The sequence below is a fragment of the Gekko japonicus genome, unplaced genomic scaffold (genome assembly GCF_001447785.1).
Source record: "Gekko japonicus isolate JY-2015 unplaced genomic scaffold, Gekko_japonicus_V1.1 scaffold849, whole genome shotgun sequence".
Classification (NCBI taxonomy): Eukaryota; Metazoa; Chordata; class Lepidosauria; order Squamata; family Gekkonidae; genus Gekko; species Gekko japonicus.
The window spans coordinates 35,827-41,419 of record NW_015163112.1 but is presented as its reverse complement, the minus strand read 5'-3'; the positions used below and the strand labels follow the sequence as shown (position 1 = coordinate 41,419).

Here is a 5,593-nt window from a genome sequence, read left to right as displayed (position 1 = left end):
AAATGATTTCACAAGACTGCTTTCTCTCTGCTTTCCCTTCTGTATTTGGTTTGCTTATTGGCACATTTTTGCATTCTTGGGAACAAAGACACTCATTGACCTTTCTTATGGCCCCCTCTCTGTAGAAGATGATGAAGAAGAGATTGGATTTCTACCCCACCCTTCACTACCCAAAGGTGTCTCAGAGCAGCTTACAAACTCCTTTCCCTTCCCCTCCCCACAACAGACACCCTGGGAGGTAGGTGGGGCTGAGAGAGCTCTTGACAGAAACTGCTCTTTTTCAAGAACAGCTCTTATCAGAGCTACGGCTTGCCCAAGGTCATCCAGCCAGGTGCAAGTGGAGGAGCGGGGAATCAAACCCGGTTCTCCCAGATTAGAGTCTGCCCACTTAACCATGACACCAAACTGGCACTTAACCACTACACCAAACTGTACCTGTTGAAGTAAAACAGTGGTCCGGTCAGGATGAAAAGGCATTTATCCGTAATGCTGTCATTGATCTTGGGGCAAATGGGATTGTGAGGGAATAATCTCTCAACTTCCAGCTTGGTCCTAAGAGACCAGGCCCAGAGGAATAGGCAGCTCTGTGGTGACGGGACTACCAGAGATCCGCTGGACCCCTGGAGTCCCTTCCCAAACCTAGAGATGAGTAAAGGGGTAAAATGCTTAGGCCAAAAATGGCTGCTGCGAAGGTTGGAAGGTGGCTGGAAATTGGTTCTGAAGCTGATCAAGAGCCGCATAGTTGTGTGTGTGTGTATGGGGTTGTCATTTCCTCTTGTATCTCTCGTGAATTTGGGATGTGAAACACGTGATTGGGTCTTCATCTGTTGTTGAGTGCGGTATGCTTTCCAGACTTAAGCAAACGATGGAGTTTCCTTGGCTAGCTGAAGGGAAGGGAGATGACCTTCTTGGAGAAAGATACTTCACCCGAGATTTGTAGATTGCTTGAGGGAGGGATGTGTATATGGACCTTGTAAAGAATCACTGTTCTAAGTGATGGAACAAAGATTGAGTCCAGTGGCACCTTGAAGAACAACAAAGTTTAATTCTGTGTATAAGCTTTTGTGTGAATGCACACTTCCTCAGATACATAGAACAAAGTTGGAGTCCACTGGCACCTTTAAGGCCAACAAAGTTTAATTCTGGGTATAAGCTTTTGTGTGCACGCACACGTCTTCTGTAAGAAGATAAGAATCTCCTTGCTGGATCAGTGCTGTCTAGTTCAGCATTCTGCATTTAACATGCCCCCTGGGAAAACTATTAAGGAGGCAAGAAGCACCATTGGCCTTTGACCCCAGCCCCTGCTGTCTAGAATAGTGATATAGCACTGTGGCCATGTGAGCAGGAAAATCCCTCATTCGAATTGTACAGACATGAACCTTTTCCTTCAGTTTTTCCCATTTCTAGTTTTGGATAATAATATTGGTGTGGATCAATGTTCCCCTTAACATGCCCCCTGGGAAAACTATTAAGGAGGCAAGAAGCACCATTGGCCTTTGACCCCAGCCCCTGCTGTCTAGAATAGTGATATAGCACTGTGGCCATGTGAGCAGGAAAATCCCTCATTCGAATCGTACAGACATGAACCTTTTCCTTCAGTTTTTCCCATTTGTAGTTTTGGATAATAATATTGGTGTGGAGCCGTTGGGAAGGATTAATAAGCGAATGGTTCTTGAAGTCTTTGAAACAGGAGAAAGATGCTCTGTCCCTTAAACAAAGTGTGAATGTGTAGAAAGGGGCAGTTGAAGCTTCTCAGGTCATGGAGTGAAATATCGTTTTATTAAGCCTTTGTTAGAAGGGCGGGATGTTTTTCCTCTGGGCGTTTGGCAATCCTACTTTGAATCCTTGAAAAGCTCTCTTAATATTTATAGAACGCTTTTGGTGTTCTCACACATCATCTCCTTGCAGTCCTCATAAGAACATAAGGACATAAGGGATGCCAATGTTGGAACAGGCCAAAGGCCCATCCAGTCCAGCACTCTGTGTCACACAGTGGCCAGAAATGCCAGGTGCCATCAGGAGGTCCACCAGTGGGGCCAGGACATTAGAAGCCCTCCCACTGTTGTCCCCCCCCCCCCAAGCACCAAGAAAACAGAGCATCACTTGCCCCAGAGCCCCTATCTATACCTTGTGGCTAAGAGCCACTGATAGACCTCTGCTCCATATGCTATCTAATTCCCTCTTGAAGCCGTCCTCGCAACAGTTTTATAAGGTAGGCCCATATACCATTATCCCCGTATTGCAGAGTTGGGGGACTGAAGTAGAGAAATTGCCCGAGACGATCTAGTGATCCGTCGGGGACTCCCTTCATCACAGCCTGTTCTCTAGGTCATTTGTACTGTAAAAATGACCCGAATGCTAGGGCCGCAGGCTTCGAAGGTGGATGTGCTCTTTGCCGTTATTAGCTGAGCTCTCCTCCGTCTGTTTTACTTATTTATTTTAATCAAATGGGGAGGGGCTCAGGGGAAGAGGCTCTGCTTTGCAGGCAGAAGGTCCCAGGTCCAGTCCCTGGCATCTCCAGTTAAAGCGTTTGGCAGTTTATAAGGTTTATAAGATTATGCATGGGAAAGAGCAGGTAGAGAAAGAGGTGCTTTTCTCCCTTTCTCACAATACAAGAACTCGTGGGCACTCCATGAAATTGCTGAGCGGTCGGGTTAGAACGGATAAGAGGAAGTGCTTCTTCACCCAAAGAGTGATTAACACATGGCATTCACTGCCACAGGAGGTGGTGGCAGCCACAAGCATGGACGGCTTCAAGAGGGAACTGGATAGGCATATGGAGCAGAGGTCCATCAGTGGCTATTAGCCACAAGGTATAGATAGGGGCTCTGGGGCAAGTGATGCTCTGTTTTCTTGGTGCTGGGGGGGGGGGTCAACAATGGGAGGGCTTCTAATGTCCTGGCCCCCACTGGTGGACCCCTTGATGGCACCTGGTATGTCTGGCCACTGTGTGACACAGAGTGTTGGACTGGATGGGCCTTTGGCCTGATCCAACATTGGCGTCTCTTATGTTCTTATGTTCTTAGTAGGTGATGTGAAAGACCTCTCTGCGTGAGACCCTGGAGAGCGGCTGCCAGTCTGAGTAGACAATACTGACATTGATGGGCCGAGGGTCTGATTCAGTATAAAGCAGCTTCACATGTGTTCGTGTGTATTTTATACCCTCCTTTCACCCAGGTATCTCAGTACCCAGGTGGGTAACAATATAATAAAATGTTATTGATAAAATAATAAACATTGAAGCAACAATGGCTAAATGACATTGTCCCAGTCGTGTCCATCACTCCAACTTGCAGCAATCATGAATGCCATGGTTTAATGATGAGAATCAAGTTAATGAGGCAAGAATATTAAGGACCCCTACTCCCCTGGCCACATTTTATTTGGTTCTCCAGGGTTTGTTTTTGTCCTTAAGCCTGACTTTCCACAAAATTAGAAAAAGAAGAACAACAACTTGCTAACCAGCTTGCTTTTAGCTCAAGGCAGCTTATCATACTGATAAAACAAACGCGGTAAGAATAGAGCAGTTGGGCTGAAGTAAATATGATGGGAATGTGCAGGACCAGCAGTGGTTATCGTTCCAAAAAATCAGCAGCCAAAGGTGGTCCAAAGCAAAAATAACTTGCATGCTCACTGCACAAAGAGCAGCCTTGCTAGTCCTCCGGGTGGTCATCCTGAAGCCTTGGGGCAACTACAGTTAAGGCCCCGCTTTTAGTAACTGCACGTACAGCAGGTTCCGTCTGCTACAGTCCAGCGGTGTGTCCAGAGAGCAAAGTGGTCTTTGACGTAGGTAACTCGCAGGTTATTTAGATCCCAGGCCAGAAAATCGGAAATTATTGGTGGATCACATTTTGGTTGGCGGGATCGCAAGCGACAACCCTTTCTCTTCTGCCAAGCAGCCTGACTCCCAGCAAGCAAGCTGCCGGCTGGCAAACGTATACAATTAAACACTCGGAAGTGCATGTGTGGTTTTGATTGCATGATTAAGAATTAATTTGTTCATTTGCCTGGGGAAACAGGGTGCCTGCTGTATCTGTAACCACAAAGAGTTTTCTGTGCCTCCAAATGGCTCAGAAGGAGACTCAAAGAATGCTCCCGACTGCTCTCTGCCAACTGAATCAAGCACCCCACTCCCCTTCTAGAGCAGGAGAAAGAACCCCAAAGTCCTGGTTTCCCTTTCACCCTGCACTGAAAAAACTCTAGCTCCTGTATCCCTAATGTGACAGCCAAAAGTCCCAGGGTGGTGGCAGGTTTATCTGGGACAGAGCAAAGCATCACGTGTGGGATTCCTGCCTGTCACCGTTAATGTTAAACCCTTACAAGAAGCTACTAAAAGACAAAGGGCGCTTGCATCTGGCCATCCTGGAAGAAGAGTTGGTTTTATACCCCGCCCTTCACTACCTGAAAGAGTCTTGGAGCGGCTTATAGTCTCCGTCCAGTCCCCTCCCCACAACAGACACCCTATGAGGTAGGTGGGGCCGAGATAGCTCTTTCGAGGACTGCTCTTGAGAGAACAGCTCTGAGAGAACTTGTGACTGACCCAAGGTCACCCAGCTGGCTGCATGTGGGGGAGTGGGGAATCAAGCCTGGTTCTCCCAGATTAGAGTCCACAGCCTTCAGCCAAACTGGCTCTCCAAGGGGCAGCGACTCAGTTCTTGCTCTCCGGACTGGGATGGAACCCAGGAGTCCGAGCTCCCTAATCCCTGCGCCGAGAGCTCCCGTTTTGATGTAAAACAAGAAAAACAAAAGCGTGTCCCTTTCGTGAGTCGCACTGCTCATTTCTTCAGATCCCATCTCTGAAGCAGCTGGGCCGAGCTAGCCAGCTGAGTCCCACCCACCTGCCACATATCCCGTTAGTCTTTCAGGTGCTCCTGGACTTGCTCTTCTCTACCGCTACAGACAGAGGAAGGAGCTGCGGTGGCTCAAGTGGTTGAGATGCTGAACTGCAGGCTGTGGAAGGTCGGTCGTTCAACAGTTGGAGACCCGGGTGCCGCATTACGGAGTGAGCTCCCGTCTCTAGTTCCAACCTAGCAGTTCGAAAGCAAGAAATTGCAAGTAGAAAAATAGGGACCACTTCGGTGGGAAGGTAACAGCATTCCATGCGTCTTGGTGTTTAGTCACGCCGCCGGCCACATGACCACGGAAACGTCTTCGGACAGCGCTGGCTCCTCGGCTTTGAAACGGAGATGAGCACCGCAACCCTAGAGTCGGATTCGACTGGCTCTCGAGCAAGGGAGACCTTTACAGACAGACGAACGGCTGCCCATCTTGATGCAGAGAATGGCTCCCTCCCTTCCCTTCTCCAGTTTCGACCTCTCCCCGAATTCTGCTTCTGCCAAGAACTCCGGAGTCCTGCGCCCCCGGCTCTTTGGCTCGCCTCCCTTGCGCCGGCCCCGTCTCTCCCGTCGAGGTTAAATGGTTAAGCACCATAGAGAAGCAGGCCCCGTCTGTCTCCCTCGCCTTTCCCTTCCCAGCCCAGCGGCGACGGCAGCAGCGGAAGAGGGGGAACTTGGCAGGGGAGGGAACTTCCTCCGCCTCCCTCCTTCCCAGTCACCCTGAGCCCCGGTGGCTGGCCACTCGCAGGGGCGGAGGG

The 5,593-nt window shown here is 49.3% G+C and overlaps 1 protein-coding gene across 1 annotated transcript in view; it reads left to right on the top strand.

The window, feature by feature from the left end:
• ZNF629 (zinc finger protein 629) overlaps positions 1-5,593 on the top strand; it is a 24,621-nt gene that overhangs the window by 5,091 nt on the left and 13,937 nt on the right. The gene's annotated exons all lie outside the window — the stretch shown is intronic.